Consider the following 23377-nt stretch of genomic DNA (forward strand, 5'->3'; position numbering starts at 1 on the left):
TCGTGCCATTTAGATGGAAGTGGCACCTGGGCCGAGAGGCGCTCCTTTGCTTACTGTTATCAGAGCTTGCCGACTGGCTGCCCAACGTTCTTGCAATGGCATTTCTATGACCTTGCATCTCTGGACCACAGGCAGCAGGGGTGTGATGTGCCCAGAGACCCTTTGACACTGGAGGGCACCACAAGGGGACGTGGGCACTGAAGGAGGCTCAGGACTCTCCCGCCTGTCGCGTCTCCCTCCTGAGGCTGGGCTGTGCCTCAGGCCAGCGAAGAGGCCAGCCCACGTGGGGCGTGGACATTGGGTGGGCCAGCCTTTCACCTTCCCAGAACAGAGCTCGCTAAGTTGCTTTGTCCGCAGCCACCTTAGTTTGACAGCAGGTCACCTTGGGGAAGGTGGCCACCCTCGTGATCAGGCCACGCTTTTGATCTGGGCACACATCCTTGGTCCAGTCAAGTGGCAGGTCAGCGTCACTGATAACAAAAGGACCACAGAGTGCCCCTTCCTCTGCCTATCTGAGCACTTAGAGCTCCCCGACTGCTCTCCAAAGTGGTCACTGAGGACTGTGTCTTTAAAGGCCCCTCAAACATCCCACACACCATGCAGGGCAGTGGGAGGGTCACATGGAATAATCGTGGGGAGAACGCACCCCAGCCCAAGCACATACAAGCCCAGGACAGACGCTGGCTTCGTGCTGACCTTCTCTGCGCAGAGTCCTGCATCGTGAGCCCCCATCAGTGGCTGGTGACTTCATCTCGAGTTTATTAAAGTGATCTAAATGCGCCTTTTGTTTTTCCAGACCTTTCTTTTCTTCCCCAGGTTAAGTTATGACTTTATGATTAGCCCTTGGATGGATTTGAAACAGCCCTAAGGGGCATTTTGTTGCTATTGTTTCTATTGTTCAGGCTGATTTTTGAAGTGATAACAGCCCTCGATCCTCAGCCCTGCTGTGATCATCAGAATAGTACGCTAGGGATTTTCCAGTTTTGTGTGGGGCCAAGTTTTAGCTGCATGACCAAATGTAGACCAGAGAAACCCAGAACCCGGCTCATTTTTAACACATGAAGCAGAAACACATCTGGGTGCCCTGTAGGGCGTGGCCCCGAGTGTGCAAGACTAATTATCCTCCACTCAATGCAACAGGCTCAGTGCGTGTCACCTGAGACCACACCAAAGCCCACACTCAGGTTCACGTCACCCCTCAGCAAGCCTCCTGTGAAATGCCTGGTGACAAAGGGGGAGGGAGAGAAGGAAGCAGGCTTTGTCACGAGTACCACCCACAAGGCCAGCCCAAAATGGACTGAAGGTGCAAGCAGCCAGGTACAGAAGCAAGTCTGTCCCCGAAACGTCCATGCAGGCCTTCCACACAACCCTGCTGAAAAGGACGGACCTGCGAGGGACAAAAGGGGTGCCCATAGGAAGGGGCCCTGAGCCCCACTTCCGGTTGCCCAGTTCCCCTCCCCGCCCAGGGAAAACAAGTCAGAAACCAAACGAAGACTCCAACAGTTCTGCCCAGGGCAGCATTTTCCAGTGGGCCGTGGAGTCGGCCAAAGGAGGTCCTAGAGTGGACGAAGACGCTGACACCCAGAGCTGGGGACTTTCCGTCCTGCTATGGGAGGACGCACAGCTCCTGTGCCTTTCCCAAACAGCAGGTGGTCACACAGAGAAGACAGGTGTGCGAGGGTGAGGATAGCAGCTTATCATCCCAGACATTAGAGCAATCCTGGAGGTTGGAATGTCCCCCGCGGTGGGACAACCGAGAAGGCCTACTGTCCACACATCTCTTACCTCCTCACACCTGCCATCAAGGGCAGAGGGGCTTGTGGGGGGACCTGGTGAGTGCCTCTTCTCCTGACACATACCCTCCAAGGTCTTCTGGACTTCGGCCTGAAGAATTTTGTGTTTTCTTGTGGCTGTTCCTGGTGGAGTTCTCGCTACGTTTTGTTCTCCTCAGTGTCACCTCTCACCTCTAGGTGACTGAATCACATACGTGTCTCCGTGTCTGACGCATCCCAAGTGCCTGCATGACTTATGCCCTTGCACATTGTGACATCGCCCAGGCACATGTGTAAACGAAACCGGGTCCTCCCGCCCCACGGGTGGTGCCAGCTTTGACACTATCTCCTCCTTTCTCCTGACTCAACCTCTGTTGTGTGCCGTCTGCAGCCTCCCCTCCTCAGTGGGGCTCTGCCCCCGTTCCTACAGGGACAGCCTTGTTTCCTCATTTCCCCCCTCCTTCCCAGTTCCTCTTTGACGCATCACCCCCAAACTCCCTCAGAGAATACTCCCCGAGCTTGCTTTCAGAGCCTTCCAAGCACTTGTCCCTCTCTGACGACCCAACGTTGTCTCACATCACACCTTCAGACAGAAACCCCACTGACCCACGAATCCTTCTCCACGCTATCGCCCAAGCAACCCCAGCCCCCAGCCCCCAGTTCCGTTCCTCAGGACAAGCCTTTGCTCTTCTCTAAAGCCTGTTATCTTGACTACCTAAAAGCACACACATCACCTTGACCCCAAGGCCTTGAATGTACTTCAGACCAAAATGACTCATAATTCTGGAACTGCTGTGGGACTGAGCTGGCACCCCTCAGTGGCATGTATCTCATGCATGAGAGCGTCTTCAGAGGGTAGAGACCTGCCCTAGAGATTGTGGCAAACCATTTCAAAAACTGGGATCATGACATGGTCCCAGTCAGCGTGGCCACTTAGTGCAGCGGGGAAGAGTCAAAATAGTTCACTGAGCAGTAAAACAAATTAATTCACAAATCAATATATACTTCAAAATGATAAAATGCATTCCCCTTTGTTCTCTAAGCTACAGAATTATCACACAAATGTGTATTTACCAAGATGTAGGAATTGTAGCACACATTGTTTACCCAATTATTCTAATAATTTCCAAATCATCGACTGACGTCTAAAAATTGTTGGCATAGCTTTTGCTTGACACAGCTGTTCCCCCTGACTGAGCTGTGATTTGACAGGGGGAACTCCAAAATCCTTCTAACAACTCGCTTATTCATTACATGGTCATGAGGTAACTTTAGTCTCAGTAGAGAAGTTCATACAATATCAGCGCCATTGTTCACGGTACAGGAACTTGTCAGCATTCACTACACTAACTTCTATTACATTAAACATTCCAGCCCTAACAATGCTGTCTGACGATTTTACATGTCTGATAGCTCTACCATTATGGCCAATCATGGAAAATGGTTAATGGGTTGTCATATTTAATTGGCTGCTGGGTTTCCTTTATCACAGAACTCCACATATGTCATTTGACCTACACTCAGAATTCTAAGAATTTTTAAAAGTTACCACTTCATTTCTTCACGTTTTTCATTAAACCACTAGTGCATTTTCAGATAATCTATCAGACAAGCTGCTAGTCTTTCTTCTTGGAATAGCTACTTTGTTTCTTTTCAAATTTCATATCTTATTTCTTCCCTTGAATACCACCTTCTGCTTTTCCTTCAGTTTCACTTATTTGTTTTACACATTCGTTCACTCAGGATGACTTGTCCATTCCAGGCATGTGAGATAGATCAGCGATCAAAATCGACAACAACCATAACAAAAACCTCTGCCTTGAAGGGGCTTGCAGTGCAGAGGAAAGAAAGTAAATAGTAAACATAACAAAAACGATGTGTTTACGGTGGCAAGTGCTAACTAGAGCAGGGACTGTAACAGGAGTTCTGGGGGCAGGGGGTTGCTTTAAAATTCCAAGTAGAAGGGTCAGGTAGGTGCCCCCCACAAGGATACACACGCAAAGACACCCTTCATCTCGCTCTAATAACTGACACGGCTTTCTTATAATGCTAATGGAAGCACTGGCCCCTCCGAGAGAGCAGTGCTTAGTAAAGCCAGTCTTCAAATGTTTATCCACTCCGGTTACACAGTTTTTATTAGACAGGCTGCAAATCTGCATATGTTTTTCAAAAATTCTCTGACAGCTCTCGACGTACAGGCCCCGCATTGACGTCCAAATATTCTTCCAGTTCTCACTGCTGCTTTGTCTAGCTCCTCAGAGTATTTCATTCTCTCTGTTTCCTTGACATGTGAAACAAATCCAAACCTTCGGGAAAAGATACAAGGTGGTCAATTTACGTATTTGTTGCATCACCCAGGTATAATTGAATACGGTCATGTTAGGTGATCTAAATTAAAACATCTGGAAATTTTTATAAAAATTCGGCAGGACCAACACAGTTTCTCCCTTTAATTGATTACAATTACACTACAATTGCAGTGTAACTGTAATGACATGGATACTGTTTACATACACCTGATGTGTTTTCCATAGGAAGATTTCCCATTGAAAGCATTTTTCTCAACACTAACACTCATGATTAATATGTAGCAACATGAACGGCTTCTGACTCACAAAATCAACCAAACCTTTAAACTAACTTCAAAGTCCTGTATTTTGCACTTCAAATAATTCATTACAATACTGTTACATAAGAGATGAAGCATGATAACCAAGAACGACTGAACTCTTGCTGCCTTGGTTTGTAAGTTTTGCAAAACGTTGTTTTCATATCTCAATAGATGAGTATTTCCAATTAGCAGCTTCAAAACTCTAGATTACAAGGATCCAGTCACATCACTGTTACCCGTTTTTGAAGTTCTAGTGACTATGTCATGTCTGAAATGCGATTACTCTCCTGAGTAGGTGGCATGACAGTACTTTCCAAATGCCTTTCACTGGCTTTATCAACATTTTACTAAAAATGTTTGTAAGCTTTTACTATTTAAATGTTTGTTATATGAAGGCTGAAGTATGATAGCCTATAAAAATTTGTCTCATTAATTATTGCAAATGTTTTCATGTAAATCATGAGCCTTGAATAGGACACAGTTTCCTTGTGCTGAAAAATGCAGATGATTACCATTTTCCGTTTTAACGTTGCAGACGGGGCCACACTCACTTGCATTTGGCATTTATAGTGATATCAGTAAGCCACTTATACCTTTGTTGAAACAATCAAAGTGTTGTTAATTAAAAGAATACAGCTGTTGTATGCATTCTTGCATAGTATCAGATCCTGGTCCAAGCTAGTCTGGCATTCACACACTACCAGGAGGGGCTTCGAGGAGCAGACCTATTAACATTATTTCTTCCTTTTTCCCTGAAGATTCAGAAAACCCATGCTTATGCAATTTAAAGGGAGAAGTAGCACCCTTATCCAGAGTGGTGTCTGTTTATAACATTTTATTATAAACTCTGCAGTTACTACTTACATAAGAAATCAATGCACCACAGCAGTAAAACTGAAAGTTTCTCAGAAAACCGAGAGGAGGTGGCCCAGTTAAGCGTAGGAGACGTGAGGGCCTGGAACAGCGAACCGGACCTCACGAGAGTGCGTTGGGATTTGCAGTGCTGTGGACTATCACCACCATCTCAGCGGCTAGTGTGCCATTTACCACCACTGTGGAGTATTCAGTCTTGTCTCCAGAGCTTCCTCCTGGTGGCGCATACCTGCACGGCCATGTCTGGACACCGCTGGGATCAGCCTGACTCCAGGAACGCTGACCTGAATGGAAAGGAATTCGATTACTGTCGTCAAGGGCTACCCTTTCAGCACACAGGCAGCTTTTTCATCTTGCGAGAGGAGCGAGGAGTGGGCTATGATCATTTGTCCCCACCCCACCCCCAAATTCTAGGACACAGCCTGCGTACCCCAAGCATCCTGTCGTTATTGGGGTGTGTGCCCGCTGTGCCACCCCGGGCCGGGACCAGACTGCATACGTGGTCCCATAGGAGGCTGTGCCGTCAGCTCCCCTGAGGTGGGGAGGTTTGAGCCACCCTCACATCTCTGATCGGCATTTTTAGGTAACGGACCAACAAAGCTTCTCTTGCCTGTGCCCAGTCTCCTCCTTTGGGTGTTCTGGGGGTTAAATGGGAAAATGTCCACACAGTGCCCGGTTCGTGCAGCCCTGAGCTTAAGCCAGCGCTCTGGATACCACCTGGGCTTCCTCCCAGACGACAGTTCCCAGCCACGCTCCGGGGCGTTTTGTTTCCATCTGTCCAGATGTGAGCGCTCTTATCGAACTTCATCCTCCCCGGTATTTCCTATCGGCGCTTTAGGGTCAGCTGCAAACTTGGTTATTTTACTCCTTCGATTTGTCCTCTAAAGGCCTGAACTCAGTCCGTTTTCTTCCAACCGAAGCTCTGATCATCCAATTTAAGCGTGTTTTTTCATAAATGTTCTATTTCTCTTTCTTCTGTGGCCTCCACATGGACAATTTCCCACCATCCAAACCAAAGGAGGCACACCGAAGAATAAATCGTGAAGTCGCCGCTGGTTGATTTTATACTTTGCTGACTGATCTCGCCGTAGGACTGATGAGCAGTGCAATTATCACACGGACTTGGAATTTGCTGCTGGCCCTCCCGACTGTCTAAATATTTAGAGGCCTGGTATCTAAGCCATCCGATTTCTTCCCCCAAGTACTCAGTTCCCAGCTTGGCCTGTGAATAGAGAATGAGATAGTTTTGTTTACATTGGAAAGTCTTTTTTGAGAAATACAGAGATTTTTCTAAAGTGGGAGGGATTCTTTACAGAAATGGAAGAGTTGCTCTAGCAGCGGAACTCATTGAAGGCAAGAGGGGAGTAGGGGTTTATCAGCCGCAGGGAATGTCTCAGGCTTGGAGACTGGGGCTCCAGGGTCCACGTCAGACCTGCACTCCCCGGGGCGCTTCCAGGAAAGTATCAGCCACCCGCCGCGTCTGCAGGCCGTGTGGACCATGGTCCTGGGGGCACTGTCTGCTCCCCTGTAGGTGGCCACCACCTCAGCCCACAGCCATGAACCGCCCCAGATCTCTAGCCGAGCACATGCCCAGGCTCTGGGGTCCTCCCAGTTCTGACTGCTGCGAACTCTGGCCCCAGGAGGAGGAGGGAGGGAAGGAGATGTCAAGTTTGGGCACTACTGCCACCCCCAAAGCTGGGGAGCAAAGGGCAGTTGGAGGCACTGGTGTTGGGGGCCCAGGGGAAGGGAGGGCACTCCTGGGGACATGGAAGCGGGCACAACGTAGCTGCGGGTCAAAAATGTAAAGAATCTACCCCAGAGTAAACGCGAGTGAACTACGCCACCAGCTGTGAAAGGGACCCTGCCCTGCCCTGCCCACCACCTATAACCGCCATTTTACTTTCGGATGTGGGAGAAGTCGGCTTCCAGTCAGAAACGTTAGCCAAACAATCACAGACAGACAAACACCTGCATCGCCAGTTGGGCTTCTGACCTGCCTCCGCGACGGCTGCCCACAGGGCCACCTAAGTCCTTCTGTGCCAAGGTGAGCTCTCACCCGCGGCTTCACGCCACATGCTAATCCATGAAACCTGGAGCCACAGGCCAGGAAAGGAGCAGAGTAGTCCTGCTGGTTGGTGCGAAGGAGCCTTCCTCCTCCATCAGCAGCACAAAGGAGCACACACCGTGGTGGGGAGAGTGGGGGATAATATTTGTCCCAAGTGGTGAGAAGCGTCATGCATCAGCTTGGCCGTGCAAGGGTCATGTGACTGTCCCCAATTCTATTAGAAACACTAAACTCCCTGGCCTCAGGCCAGCTGCTTCTGCATAGGAGGCAGTGCTCACAACATGCAGGACTTCCAAACGGTCTCCCATCTCTGCTCCCTGAGCTCCCGCAGGCCTGACTTACGTTTACAGTGCTGCCGTGGGCAGCAGACAGGCCCCTTTCACCATCAACACTGACCGGTGAGCCTGCCTCCCTCGGGTCCCCAAGCTGTGCTCAGCTGCACAGAGTCACTGGCTTCTCACTTTAGGAACCACTCCCACTCAGCTCTCTGTCACCATCCCCAGTGCCATGATTGCAGCCCACTGACAGCCCCAAATCGGAGGGACTCTGTAGTCTGGACACCCTGCTGAACCTTCTCTTCTAGCTCATCCTCTGCTCCCTCGCTGTCCCCAGCTGTGCAGGCCCCGGTACAACACTGACCCCCCCCCAGCCCCTCCCATGGGCTTCAGTTTCTTCTCCCTCCCACAGCCACGGCCACACTCAGCACCCACACGCCCTTGGTCCAGTCTCACCAATACTCAGAAATGGAGAGGTTGCTAATTGCTGGCCACATCAAGTCACCAACTGGTCTGTCTGGTTCTGGAGACTTTCTGCACAATCTTGTCCCAGCACACAGGTGACGCCTGACTCCTCCTGGCTCCTCAGATCCTCCCTGTCCCCTCCAGGCCTCGACTCAGGCCACGACCCTAACTTCAAGCACACCACGCCCAGGCCTCCCCACAGCAAAGGCTGCCATTCTCTGTGACAAGCACCGTGTCTGCCCATCACGTCACCCAGTTGTCACAGCCATACCACAAGCCAGGGGAGAATGGTGCCAACTTTACAGATTGGGGAGCAGTTTGCCCAGGACCAGGGAGCTAAGGCAAGGCTGGCAGGACTCTAGGCGGGCCTGCCTGAGTCTTCACCCCGGCTCGCACAGCCCCCTTCCTTCCAGTCCCTGGGCCCGTCATTAAGGCCCCTGACGTGCAGGAAGTCTCCGAGATAACGAGGTGGGGCTTGACTTAAAAGAGCTGCTAGTAAATCAAATAAGTAGAAGGAAATGAACAGTCAGGCGTTTTCTGACTCAGCCCCTGCGTTCCCCGCGGACGAGGGGAGCAGAACTGGGCCGGCAGCAAGCATTTCAACAAGAGCTGTGGGTCCGTCAGCTTTGGGCAAACTGCGGAAGGAGCTGTCTGACAGAACGTGCTGATTCATCAGATGCAATCGAAAGGTCACAATTTTAGTCACCAAGGTCAGCCTCCTTCTGCACGGACCTCCTACCTCAGCCCCGGGGCCTCCCCGGGGTCTGCTGTCCTTCCCAGTGAACTCAGGATGGGGCTCCACACCTGCCTGATTCCCAGGCCACCCCAGGCCACCCCACTCCTCTGAGGAAGCCCTCCGGACCCCCGAGGCTGGGCGAGGGCCTTTCCCACACACCCCCGTGCACCTCGCCCAGGCCCAGTCCAGGGCGGACCTCAGGGACTCCGGAGCCAGTAGCCAGGACTCCTGCCTCTGGTTGTCGTGGCCGTGGAGCAGCCCGGCCCTTTTCCTGTGTCTGTGCCGGAAAGTCAACCTTGACAGAAATACACCAGTGCAAACCCCTCCAGCCACGAAAGAAGTGTGCGCTTTCCTGCTCCATTTACTAACAATAAAGACGCAACTTCAAAGCCAGGTAATGTGTAACCAATAAATTGGACCAGATAGGCCCCTAAATTACAAAATGAAAGGCAGAACCAGATGGGAGATCAAAACACAGAGGAAGGAGGCCTGTGCTGAGCTCCCCAGGCCCGCAACGACGTGGCCCGAGCCCTTCCAGCGTAAGGGCAAGCGTCCGTTTTCGCCCAAGGGTGCTCGCTTCGGTCAGGGATGCGGAGCTGGCCAGGGGTCTGCGGGTTCGTTCCTGCAGTCACCCTCTCTACGTCACACATGGCCAGTCAGAGCTGCAAATTAAAGGGTGCAGTGACGCTTTCAGAATACGCCTCCCTGTTTGTTTTCTGCAATAAAATGAATGGCCTCTACGTGCTTAGAGAGCTCAGCTGCGAGTGTGGGAATTAGCAGGGCCTGATGGGGCTGCCCGCCCTCACGCCATCCATCACTTCCTCACATCCGTCTCCTGGTAAGCTTGTGCATCACCTCTTCCTGCTCCCAGGAGCCCTCACTCGTGGGTGAGTCTACAACAGCCAGAGGCCGGTGCCTCGGCCGAGTCTGCACGGCCCAGAAGCAAGCAGGTCTCCCCTTTCGAGTTCATGCTCACCGAGGAAAGTCTCCACCGAGCCAGGTGAGCTCACGTGAGCACCCAGCATTGAATCAGGCCGCACTGCACCTGCACTTAGAGGCCAGGGGTCTCACCCTCACACGCAAAGGGCGTGGGAGGCCCAAATGTCACCAGGTTGCATCACGCCCTGGCCTCTCCCTCCTTCCACACACAACAGACTCACGAGGACGAAGCCCTCGTCCTCGGCTATTTGACCAAATGTATCTAGACGTTCTGTGAATCATTCTAGCAAACAACTGCCCCTTCACGTAGTGGACACTCATCCAATGCTTGGTGGATGCATAAATGGACGTTTGTCAAGATAGCTGAGCCGCGGAGCCCAAGCACCAGCTGACCAACCAGACCTGGCAAACCCACCACAGAAGGGAGAGTTTCTCGGGGCGGGGAGGCCTCCCGTCTCTTTCCTAATTATACGAATGAATCCAAACTTTTATTTTTGAGATTCGGTTTTGTATGAGTTAGGATTCCCCAGAGAAGCAGAATCAATAGGATATACGTATACAGAGAGAGATTGCAAGGAATTGGCTCGTGTGACCTGAGGGCTGGCAAGTCTGAACTGCACAGGACAGGCTGGCAGCTGGGGACTCCGGGAAGAGCCGACGGTGCAGTCTTGAATATGAAGGCCGTCTGGGGGCAGAATCTTCCTCAGGCAACCTCAGTCTTTGCTCTCAAGGCCTTCAGCGGATGGGATGAGGCCCAGCACATCATGGAGGGTCATCTGCTTGGCTTCAAGTCAACAGGCTTACATGAGAAGGACATCATCATGCCACCTGTCCAGCAGCATCCCAACAGGCGTGTGAGCAGACAACCGGCCGTCACAGCCTAGCCCGGTGGACACATAGTGAACACAGGCTTCATACTTCCAGGCGGGCATTGTTTCTTCCCTTCACCGTCACAGCTGCCCGCCCAGCCTCATCCCCTGTGACTGTGAAGCTGGCCTCGCCTGCAGCCCCTCCTCTCCGTCGTCCCTCCTCAGCGTGCCCGGTGTCCCACCTAACGCCCCGGGCCACACGTCTTCCTCGTACACACCTCGCCACATCAATCCTGCATCCCGTTAGCTCCATCCCTCGAGAACATGCAAACCTTCCTATTACCGAGGACGGAGGCCCTGACACGTGTGGGCCCAGGACCCATTCACACACCTCACAATCACTGTGGACCCCCGAGAACTGCTGACGTGGCTTGTTTCTGTCAATACTTCTTGTATTAGAAATTAAAACAGAATTTTTCAAAATATGTATTAGTCCCTTCAAACATAATAATAATGAACCATTCCATATTAACACGAATAATATACCTTTATGAGAAATAGCCATATTATGCAAAACAAAAGAAAATGGTGAAAAAAGTTCAAAAAGTACATATTTGCAAATATCACTGTCTTGCTTAACAAAGAAAGTTGGACCAGTATCCACTTCTGTGTTCAGCTTATTGCCGTATGTTGCTTTGGTTGAGCCCAGAAATGGAGAAGTATTTACTAGCTTTTTCAGGTAATTAGGGCTATTCTTCTTTGGTAATATACCAAAACCAGATGAGTGTTCATTTGTTAAAGACTAGTTGCAATGTGGACTCTGCAAGCGTATCAGTGACTTTGCACACCCTCTACCATTAAAATCCACTGGACTTTCTTACACCATGATTTTATAATACCTCACAGGGGTCCTTGGGTAAGGTTTGACTCACTGAGCTTTTCAGGTCTTTCAAATGTTGACACATTTCATACAATATTAAAAAGTCACATTTGTTATTATTCCTATGGACCTCATCACGAAGGTCTTTAAGTATTAGAAAATTATCAAGCACGTGGTGGTGAAGAATACAAGTTCCCCAAAATTCAGATTTTCACACGAAGCCTCAAACATTGTCCTCGCCAAGAAACACTGTCCGTTATTCCCCTGGAAGAGCCAGCCTCACTTCATTCGTTTTCTGGAAAATGTCTACCAAGTACCCAAGTCTGAATAGCCCTTGTCCTTTCAAGTAAAAATGGTGTCCCATGGCCAGTTCAGCGTGCAAATCTAACAGCCCTCAAGACACCTGTCCCTCGAGACACCTTGGCATTCAGCGGAAGGGTTTACACACACTCTGCATGTCACTACCCAGGAAATTTAAAAGACACGTATGCACTCAGGGGTTGAGACAGCACAGTAAGTTTTTACCGCTTCACATTCCTACGTGAAACTGGCAACTTTGTCACCGCAGCTGCTTACTGCAGAGAAGTCAGTGACCACCGAGCAGTGGGAGCCTTGATGACAGCAGAGCCACCAGCAGCTGTGCCAGCCCACCGGTGACATGTCAGTGCAGTGACAAAGGCTAACGACATTTTTAGTTTTAGTACATCTACTGTTTTGTATTCAGCTTTATATATACATGTTGTATCGGTTTGAAAATTGTTTTGATCTCTCAGACATCTGGAAGGGTGGTAGGGATGCCCGGGGACCCACATTAGTCTGGAGCCCTGCACCCAGGCCTCATCCAGCTCCCAAAGCCTGTCACAGTCCGTCCCACCCTCGAGCTGCTGTCTTGTCATTATAATCTGGGCATCCGATTTATCACACTGCAAAAAAGCTTTCATGCCACTCAGGTGTGTGTTATGACACTAGTCCTGTTACTGGCTGTGTAACCCAGTAAAAGATAGCAAAGCTTTATCAAGGTTTTTCCATCAGTGAAATTGGGGTAAAAATGCCCACCTGATCAGATAGTTGTGAAAATTAAATGAGCTGAGTATGTAAAGCACCTGTCGTGAGTACATATTCGCTCCCTTCCTTTGTCCCTCTCTGTGGCTGAAAGGACTGTGGTTCCCTGAAAGCGCGCGGTCATGCCGAGTCAAGCTCTGACTGGATTCATTTGTCCTTGGAGCAAATTCCCGGCATTCCAAAATGACACTAGAAACTACTTCCTTCCTCAAAGATCAGCTGACTTTGATCTCCATTCCTTGAACACTTACCGCAAGTGCTTTCTGAATTATTCATGTTAAAGTTATTCACATACTTGTCCGTTCACTATTTCACAAGTGTCTTCTACCTACGACTGAAACCGAAGCTTCCACAAGGCAGCCTATTTGTAACACCTGTGTTGTAGGGGTCTGTTGCTGCCTGACAGATTAGCCCCAAACACAGTGGCTGAAAAACCATGGGTGTCACCATGATCCCTCCTGGCTTTGTGGGTCAGAAATACATTGGGGACATAGCGGGGGCCCTGCCCCTGCTCCTGGACACCTGGAGCTGGAACCAGCTGAAGGCTCTTTCGCTGCCATGTGGAGTCGTGACCTCCCCTGTCAGTGGATGCTGGTGGCAGCTGGGGCCTAGCTGAACTGTTGGCCAGAACACCCCCTCATGGCCTCTCCATGTGGCCTGGGCTTCCTCACGACATGGAGGCAGGCTTCCCAGGGGAGGGTCCTGACACAGAGAGCCAGGCGGACACTTTCTCCTTTTGATGACAGAGCCTCCAAAGCCACATAACCTCACTTCCACCAAAATCACTGGTCAGGAGAAGAACAAGATCCCACAGAGACTGAAAGGGAGGAGTCACCGGCATCCCCTCCCCGCCACCCTAGAGAGGAATGTCAGTTTCACACTAAGTTCCAGGAAGACTGTGTGGGATGAGCTAAACAGTAGGTGTGTCCATCTTTGACAATTGCGTCTGCCACACACTCTAGAAATCCCACTAAATGAATGCAGGCGTGACTCATTCTGAAGAGCGTTTTCCCACTGTGACGTGGATCAGGGTGCAGCCTACACTGTCACACTGAGTGATGTTCTCTGTTACTTTCAGAGACTAGCACCTGAAAGTAACAGAGTAGTATTACCCACCAAATGGTAAACTCTCTGAAGATGGAAACTGTGTCTTGGGTCGTCAGAGGTTAACCCAGTGCCCAGAAAGGAGGAAGGAAGGAAGGAAGGAAGGAAGGAAGGAAGGAAGGAAGGAAGGAAGGAAGGAAGGAAGGAAGGAAGGAAGAAAGGAAGTGCTTTGACTCTCAGATTCAGTGCTGTGGAGAGCTCTGCTTTCAAAATCCCCCGGTTCTCATCTGGGAGAAGCACAGCACGCCCTGGGATGGAAGTGAAACATGTATTAATCCGCTGCAGTATTCGCTCCAAGGCCAGGAGCCATCTTTGCCTGAGGGGGAGAAAGAAGCCAGTTTTTCCAAACTCTCATTTTTGGACACATTTTGTAAATTCAAAAGGATGCCTCCTAATGTTCTGTTTCAAATCAAATACTGGGTTGTCAGAAAAGTCATGACAAAAAGTAAAAAAATAAAAAGGTTGTTTTGCAACAAAAAACATAGAAAAAATACTATATTTCCCCATGTATAAGACGCTCCCATGTATAAGACGCACGTTAATTTTGGGGCCCGAAATTTGAAAAAAAACATATAAAGTTATTGAACTCAAGTTTTATTCATCATAAAATTCATACAACTCCTCATCACTGACAAAAAATCTACAACCACTGTATTAGACACACCCAGTTTTTAGATCCTAAATTTTTCAAAAAAGGGTGCGTCTTATACATGGGGAAATACGGTAGTACATCATGAATGTTCCGACAACCCAATAAAAGCCACTGTGCCAAATAGTAATTTCACCTGTGTTTCCCTTTTATACACCAGGCAAGTTTTGCGCCTTTAGAAGAAATAATTCATTTAAATCTCTATTGTACATTTTCTTTGAAAGCATGGTGAAGAGAACAGTTCAGATGTTAATGTATCTTTTCATGTTAATCCTGGGTCAGAAAGGAGTGTTCTTTTTTTTTTTTTAAAGATTTTTATTGGGAAATTGGGGGAATGGGAACAGCGCTGGGGAATTGGGGGAAGGGGAACAGACAAGTTGCTATCCTTTTGTTCTTCAGTCTAGTTGTGGAGGACGTCGCTTCATTGGCCCAAGTTGGCACCATCATTGAGCTCTTCCTGGGCGAGGCAGATCAGACCGGCTTCTGGATGGCCGCTCATGGCGGCTGCTGGCCACTCACGCTGGCTGCTGGCTACACACGGTAGCCCATGGCAACCCACTGCCGCAGGGGCTGCAGCCTACGCCGTCGCCTGTGACTCAGGGCAGCCCAGCTCCAGGTTGAGCTGTTGTTCAGCATCTTAGCTGTAGAGGGCAGTGTCACTGGCCCTCATATGTGGGATTCGAACCGGGGCCCTCTGGCATCCCAAGCCAGCTCTTAACCAATGCACCACTCAGCCGGCCCAGAAAGGGGCGTTCTGTTTCTGAAAACTCAACTCACCATTTTAAAATAGTTGGTGGGAAAATAAGAGTTAAATCCAATAAAATGCCTGGAGGTTTACACAAAATCTGATAATGAAATTCAGCTTCTTTAATGACTCAAGCATTATGAAAATGGAGACTACTTTCAAATTAGTCCTGAGTTGGGAATTCTACCAAAGCACTCTCTTGCTATTCCTGTATGATGTCATAATTATCTTTAAATGAATAAGTTTCTCTCTACTACTCTCTCCTTGCCTTTCATTTCCAAGCAGGATTTTGTGAAATCGGGCTGTCTGTGTGGTAACGTGGGGTTCACCCTCCTTCTAGAATCCAGTCCACAGCCCAGAAAGTCGGCGTGGACTGGGACCTCTTAAGTTGGACCTTCCAGCAGCCACTGACTTGAGAGGTTTTCAAATTATTCTAATCAGTGTTTTTAATGTTTCATCTTTGAATGTTTAAAAACATTAAGCTTAAATTTTGGACAAGTAATTCACATACCTCCCAGCTCCCCAACAGGTAGCTGTATTAACAATGAATGGAGGAGACTGCCATGCAGTGTCCCCCACAAAGTAGCCTGGAACCCAAAGGGCACATGAGCCAAGTGAGGTACAGAAGAAACGGAGGAAGAAAATGGCCCGTCTTCCTTGGAAACAAAGGATAATTTGGGGCCTCTTTTTCAAACAACCACTTCACCAGCATCTCTGTGCTGCTACCCTCTGTGTCTGTGGCTTCACCCACTCTGAGGTGTGACTGACACCTGTCCCAACTCCCGGGCCTGCATCCAAACCTCACAGGTGTGCACCTTCAGTGGAAGGTCAACGTGTAAGTGCAGAGATTTATCATAATTACTTCTCACGGTGAAGAGTCCCAGTCAACAACCAAAAGGACCCTCTGGGAAATAATCTAATACCAGTAGGCGAACACTCAACATTTACACCCCACCCCTCTTCCCCGCTCGTCCAACCAGCTAAAGCCTGGCTCACAACTCAACGAAAAAAGAACTTTAAAAGAAAAATTATAGCTGCAAAGTACTTGCATGCACTGAACTTTCAGTGTGCCTGCACCAGGCATATTAACATTAAAGAAGTTAACCCAAGTCCTGGACTGTGTTTGTCCAAAAATTGAATTTCACTCAGTTTCACTACTCAAGTCACTTCAATTACTCAAAGAACATCTCAGAATAAAACATCATTTTATTAATAACTGTGAAAAGATTTTAGTATATAAATATATTACATAGTAACTCTATGTTACATATAATAACTAAACTATATATATAAAACCATAAACATATAATTATGATATATAACATATGATAATATGTATATTATATTTGTATATAAGAATTATAAGGAGTCAGATATAAAACAGAAAATGTCAGTAGGTATTTATGTGACCTTTTGATAGAGAAAAGCCATCTTCTTAACACACAAAAGCAAAGATAAAACCATTAAAAATAACCTAGTAACAGATTTTATGCCTAACAATGAAAAATCTCTAGATATCAAAATCTCAATTAACAAAATTAAAAGCAAATACGAAATTGGAAGAAAATATTTGCATTGTACATTAAAAACAGAGAATTGATATTTCTAATGTATTTGATTATTTTTAAAATCAATGAGTAAAAGATAACCCCCATGAGAAAAAATGGGGAAAGGGCATTAATTGAAATTCATTAAAAATATATAACAAACATATCAAATATATTTAGCTTCTCTAGAATTCAAAATATATATAAAAAAATGAGAAGTCAATTTGGCATTGAAAAGTTATATTTGTTTTTTTATTATGTTTTGATAAGGGTCTTTTTTTGGTAAGGTCTGATAAACCAGACACTCTCAAACACAGGTGGAGGGGATGTAAATTGACACAACTTTTCTAGAAGAAGTGTTTGCAACATTTACTAAGAAGCTTAATGATTTCAAATGCTATAACCCATTTATTCTAGTTTTGTGAATCTAAGGTAAAATCAGAAATGTGTAAAGTTTAGGGTATAATGATATTTGTTGTAGTACTATTAATAACCATAAAATCGTAGAATCCAAGTGTTCAAGAACAGAAGGGAGAAATTGTGTTTTTCCCCCATTTGATAAAAAACTACACAGCCATTTAAACAAACATAATTTTGAAAAATATTTAAATTTGTTTCTATGTATTAGGTAGATCTGCCAATTTAAATCAAATTGTCCTTAGATAATTTATCTAATACCCAAGCACAGAGTCATTTTGGTAGCACATGGAGACCATAAAGTGGCTTGTCTTTTACTGATGCTTTTCATCATTTTTAAAACTGATAAAAATTTTCCAAGTGAAAATTGAAAGTTAAATTCAATTTCCAGTGTTTTCTTTACTAATTTCACATATCTTTCAGATAATGAGCACTGACTTATTTTTTAACTTAAGAACTATGTGTTGAAAAAATTTTTAAACAGGAAAAGGCAGTTAACTAATTCATAATTTCTTCTCTTTCTACTTCTATTTCAAGAATCTAAAATCAGTTAGTTGTGGAGATATCCAAGATGGTGGTGTAGATAAACACTGTGCCTGCGTCCTTCTGTGAACACATTAAAATTACAACTAAATTATAGAACAATCGACCTGGAAAGCCATCTGAAGTCTAGCCAAACAGAAGTCCTATAACTAAAACTATAAAGAAGAAGCCACAACAAAACTGGTAGCAGAGGCAGAGACGCAGAACGAGCCCGCACCTGAGTGTTACCATTGAGAATCAGCAGGAATGTTTCATCTGCAGAGGTTTCCCCCAAATAGCAAGGGACCCCAGCCCCCAACACCAGGCCCCCAGCCCGGAGTACTGATGCTGGGAAGAGGAGCCCTCACCACATCTGACTGAAAAACAGTGGAAATTTGACCATCCAGGTGGGACAGAAGGCTGCGGGAAGCCCAGGTATCCTCTTAAATGGCCCATGCACAGACACACTAACTTGCAGGCACTCACTTTGGGCTCCAGCGGAGGGACAGTGACGTGGGGGACAGCAGAGGCAATACAAGGCAACTGAGGTGAATGGCCTCCGGGGAGGCCTGGAGGACAGTCACCATTTCCCTGTGAGGAGACCTTCTCCCATGCAGCCGGCAGCAGGCACCATCTTTCCTGTGTTGAGCCTGCCCGCTCCTGCCAAATCTGAATCTGATTGGCCTGGTGAGCTGAGTCAGCTGGGACCCCATCCCACCCAACTCGCACACAGCTGGAGGCACTTTCTCCCAGAGCAGCCAGCCCATCCCACATTGCACTCTTTCTTGGAAAACTATAAGAGTTCAGAAGGCCCCAGGCGGGCAGTGACTGGCCTCGGTGTGCTCTGAGACTTTTGCTGAGTCTCTCCAGGCTCAGCACAAGCACCAAACCAGAGTCTACATTAAGAGTCTACACAACTCTTCCCACTCTAGTGACTCCCTGAGAACATGCCTCACCCAACTCACTTACTGCATGAGGCTTTATCAGTGGCTGAACCTTAGGGGAGCTGGCAGCTGACAGCAGGCCTCTGGGTGTCCTGGCTTTTTGCGGAGCTACCCCAGGCCCGGTACTGGTGGCAGCCGTCCTCAGTTCACAGAGTGGCCTGTCCCATGAGCCTCCAGGTCCAGCATAGGCAGCAAACAACTGTGGATCAATTTATAGCTCCTACCAGGTAGCCCCTTGCTGGTCACAGGCAGAGGCTGACCTGGGCCTGCACCAGAGCCCCTCCCAAGAGGCCCCAGAACCAACATACTTGGAGGTTGGCTTCAGACCACAGCAGAGCACCACCCAATTAGCCCCACAAGCGGCACACACAAAGGGTGGTCTCAACAGGCACCAGAGCCCACTGGGGTGAATCCCATTCAGTGGGGTAAGCCCCCTCCACAGCAGCCCATAAGCTGTGGATATGGCCAAACCCCACAGTCACCTGGCCCAGCCTGGGACACATGGCAGAGCTACCTAATACATAGAAACAAACACAGAAAGGCAGCCAAAGTGAGGAAACATAGAAATGTGTCCCAAATGAAAGAATAGGAGAAAACTCCAGAAAAAGAACTAAACAAAATAGAGGCAAGCAACCTACCACAGACAGAGTTCAAAACAACGGTTTTAAGGATGCTCAAGGAACTCAGAGAGAACTTCAACAAAGAGATAGCAAGCATCAAACAGGACATAGAAACCATAGAAAAGAACAAGTCATAAGTGAAGAACACAAAAAGTGATGTGAAGAACGCACTAGAAGGAATCCCCAGCAGACTAGACGAAGCAGAGGATCGAATCAGTGATTTGGAAGACAAGGGAACAGAAAACACCCAATCAGAACAGCAAAAAGAAAAAAGAATCCAAAAACAAACAAACAAACAAAAAATGAGAACAGTTTAAGAGACCTCTGGGACAACATCAAATGTAACAACATTCGCATCATAGGGGCACCAGAAGGAGAAGAGAGAAGGCAAGGGACTGAGAACCTATTTGAAGAAATAATGACTGAAAACTTGCCTAACCTGGCAAGGAAATAGACATACAAGCCCAGGAAGCACAGAGAGTCCCAAACAAGCTGAACCCAAACAGGCCCACATCAAGACACATTATAATTAAAATGGCAAAGGTTAAAGGCAAAGAGAAAAATCCTAAAAAGCAGCAAGAGAAAAGCAGTTACACACAAGAGAGCTCCCTTAAGACTGTTGGCTGATTTCTCCACAGAAACTGCAGACCAGAAGAGACTGGCACAAAATATTCAACATGATGAAAAGCAGGGGCCTACAGCCAAGACTACTCTACCCAGCAAGACTATCATTTAAAATCAAAGGACAGATAAAGAGCTTCCCAGATAAGAAAAAGCTAAAGGAGTTCATCATCACCAAACCAGTATTACAAGGAATATTAGAGGGACTTCTTTAAGATAGAAAAAAAAAATCAAAATTATGAATTAAAAAATGGCAATAGCCACATATCTATCAACAATTACTTTTAATGTAAATGGATTAAATGCTCCACTCAAAAGGCATAGGAGAGCTGAATGGATAAGGAAACAAAACTCTTACATACAAGTATGCTGCCTACAAGACACTTCAGATTGAAAGTCACGCAAAGACAGAAATTTAAAAGATGGAAAAAATACTTGCAGTTCATGAAAAAAAAAAAAGCTGGAGTAGCAATACTTATACCAGACAAAATAGACTTTAACCCTTTCGCCGCAACAGTCAGATATATTTGAATGAATATTTCCATCCACTGATTACAGATGGAAAATTCCAGAAAGGAAATTTATGAAAGCAGGTGTACATTTTTATATATTCTTGTGTTTTTCAAGAATGAATAGCAGGGCCAGCCGAGTGGCGCGATGGTTAAGAGCTGGCTTGGGATGCCAGAGGGCCCCGGTTCGGATCCCACATGTGAGGGCCAGTGACACTGCCCTCTACAGCTAAGATGCTGAACAACAGCTCAACCTGGAGCTGGGCTGCCATGAGTCACTGGCTACGGTGTAGGCTGCAGCCCCTGTGGCAGCGGGTTGCCATGGGCTACCGTGTGTAGCCAGCAGCCAGCATGAGCGGCCAGCAGCCGCAGTGAGCGGCCGTCCAGAAGCCGGTGACTGATCTGCCTCGCCCGGGAAGAGCTCAATGATGGTGCCAACTTGGGCCAGTGAAGCAACGTCCTCCACAACTAGACTGAAGAACAAGACGACAGCAACTTGTCTGTTCCCCTTCCCCCAATTCCCCAGTGTTGTTCCCATCCCCCAATTCCCCAATTTAAAAAATCTTTTTTAAAAAAAGAATGAATAGCAATAGAAAATTTTTATACATAAAAATAATATCACTTATATACAAAGCAGCTCAAATTGTTATTAAATGCATAAGAGTCAAAATATCAATCTTTTGTTTTTTGTGGATTTCTGGCACATTTTGAAAAAAATCTTGAAACCAATTAATGCAAAAAAGAGTGAAAACGAAGGCTATAAGAAGAGACAAAGAAGGACCCAGTAATCCCACTTCAGGATATTTATCTGAAGAAACCCAAAATGCTACTTTGAGGGGACATGTGCATCCATATGTTCGCTGCAGCATTGTTTACAATGGCCCAGATGTGGAGGCAGCCTGGGTGTCCATCGATGGCAGAATTGATAAAGAGGAGGTGGCACATATATGCTATAATGGAATATTGCTTGGCCGGGGAAGGGAATGGGTTCTTGCCATCTGTGGCAGCATGGATGGACCTGGAGGGTGCTGTGCTGAATGGAGTGTCAGACAGAAAAAGACAGATGCAATGTGATTTCACTTACATGTGGAATCTAAGAACAAAATTAAATAAACAAAACAGAAACAAACTCATAGATACAGAAAACATTTTGATGGTTGCCAGATGGAAGGGGGATTGGGGCTGTGGATAAAAAAAGGGGAAGGGATTAAAAAGTACAAATTGGTAGTTACAAAATAGCCATGGGGATGTAAAGTAAAACACAGGGAATATAGCCAATGGTATGGTAATAACTATGTATAGTGCCAGGTGGGGACTAGACTAGTCAGGGGGTCACTTCTTAAATTATACAAATGTCTAACCACTATGCTGTACACCTCAAATTAATATAAAATAATATTGAATGTCAAAAAAACAAAAATAAAATAAAATCAGTTAGTTGTATCACAGAGCACTTTACATGTTGAAAATGTTGACAGATCTTGCTTTCCAGAGTGGTGAAAACAGTCAAACATACCTGGTAAGGACTCAAAGAGCATATTTATTTAGAGTTACCAGTAGCTTATAATCAATCAAGTTATAATTATTTCAAAATAATTTGTGTTCTTCTCTTTCTATCAAAATGTAACCCATCACTGAAGACTTGAGAACTCAAACTTCCCGAAGTACCACCGGCTGCAAATCTCTGTCCTCTGTGGTCTGACGGGGTGCGCCTGCTGTGGACGTTGATTCCTATGCTGCCGACTGGCCTCTTAATCAAGCTCCCGGTTAAACCTGAGATCTCAGGGGCAAAGCCGTAAATCCTTACAAAGCACGTCGCACTGCTGGAGCTCAGAGAGCGAGTGGTTCCCATTCCGGGTGGTAACTTGCCCTGTGGAGTGTGAAACTCACAAGCCCAAAGTTCCCGAGATGCTAAATGTCCTCACCTCTCAGTAGCTTATGTTTAGTGCCGGAGGAACACATCCTTGGAGGTGTCCTGAGTCAGACTGCCAGCATGCGAAGGGCTTACCGGCTGGCACTCGCTCAAGGCTGTGGGCATCAGCGACTGGTTTGAACTTGGGTAAAAACATGTCTTTTCTTGGACAGCATTCCAGGCAGCTCTGCGCAGTCACTGCCTGTCCCTGTGGACTTTCTCCTGCGCCCATCTGCTTGCTGCTGCGTCTGCTTTCTCCACACCCCCTCTTTTTCCCATCACAGTGCCGCCTAAGGACCAGCCTTGCGGGCCCCTCCCCCACAAAGCCTTGCCTGACCCTGAACTCACGGGCTGGTCCCTGTTCTCCCCTGGGGTTTTAGTAGTAACATCGTCTTCCTGATATGGTGTCTTCTAAACAAAACTAAAGACAAGACCATTTGTAATTTGGTACTTAATTGGCCCATCCCGTGGACTATGAGGGTGACTTGTATTTCTCTGCAGGCACCATTATTACAACTGGTATGTATGACCTCCTCTCCTTCTAGGCCGTCTGCACGTATCTGGCACGCCCGCCAGAGTAGCTGAAGCATCGTGGCCAGCAAGGGGGCTGGCTCAACGCTTAATGAAGGGGTCACTCAGGTGGCATTTTACTAAGCCTATTAGTAATCTTTTTCTCTTAACACGGAAATTTAATTTTGTCTTATTTTTTCTCTTTACATGGTAATTTAATTTTATTGCTTCCTTTTTAAACTTCTAAAATAACATGCTTTGAAGGAGGAAATCAATGTAAACGAAGAAGACACGCTGCTAGGACCTTTGGCACGAGCTATGTCGATTCATCTTCCAACCGAGGTACCAGGAAATGGCTCAACAGCAAGCCTCGTGCCAAGGTCACCGGGCTGCCAGAGCCCACCTCTCTCTGCTGCCAGCCCCTTAAATGTACTTATTTAGCTTTCTGTCTTACCCTGCCTGATTTCTCAGAAACTATCAATGTAAAGGACGGATCCGGTTCCTGGTGACAGCCGGCAATGGAAGCATGGAGGCCCCTGTGGGGGGACACCTGTGGCGCGGGGTGGTTTACTGTCCTACAAGGAACGGCACACTGCATAGCTGAGCTGCCCAGCAGGGACGAAGGCCCGCGAGGGAGGACCCGTGTGCTGATGGTGAGAATGTGCCTGGGGGTCCTCCTGACGACCAGGCCCACCGGGGGCGCCCCTCAGGCCGGCGGCGCATCCCCTGCTCCCTTCTGGAGTCAGGGCAGCACTGGCGGAGGAAGGTGAACGGGCGGGAGCGCAAGAGG

General features: G+C 47.4%; 1 long non-coding RNA gene across 1 annotated transcript in view; it reads right to left on the reverse strand.

Annotated features, from left to right (window-relative positions):
• Positions 1 to 3896: 3896 nt before the first annotated feature.
• Positions 3897 to 23377, reverse strand: part of LOC109391683 (uncharacterized) — a 39122-nt gene continuing 19641 nt past the window's right edge. The window contains exons 2-4 of the long non-coding RNA XR_002125888.1: positions 5687 to 6478; positions 5248 to 5540; positions 3897 to 4078 (exon numbers count right to left, since the gene is read on the reverse strand). This is a non-coding gene — a long non-coding RNA (uncharacterized LOC109391683). The remainder of the gene's footprint in view (positions 4079 to 5247; positions 5541 to 5686; positions 6479 to 23377) is intronic.

Source organism: Hipposideros armiger, unplaced genomic scaffold (genome assembly GCF_001890085.2).
Source record: "Hipposideros armiger isolate ML-2016 unplaced genomic scaffold, ASM189008v1 scaffold_299, whole genome shotgun sequence".
Classification (NCBI taxonomy): domain Eukaryota; kingdom Metazoa; phylum Chordata; class Mammalia; order Chiroptera; family Hipposideridae; genus Hipposideros; species Hipposideros armiger.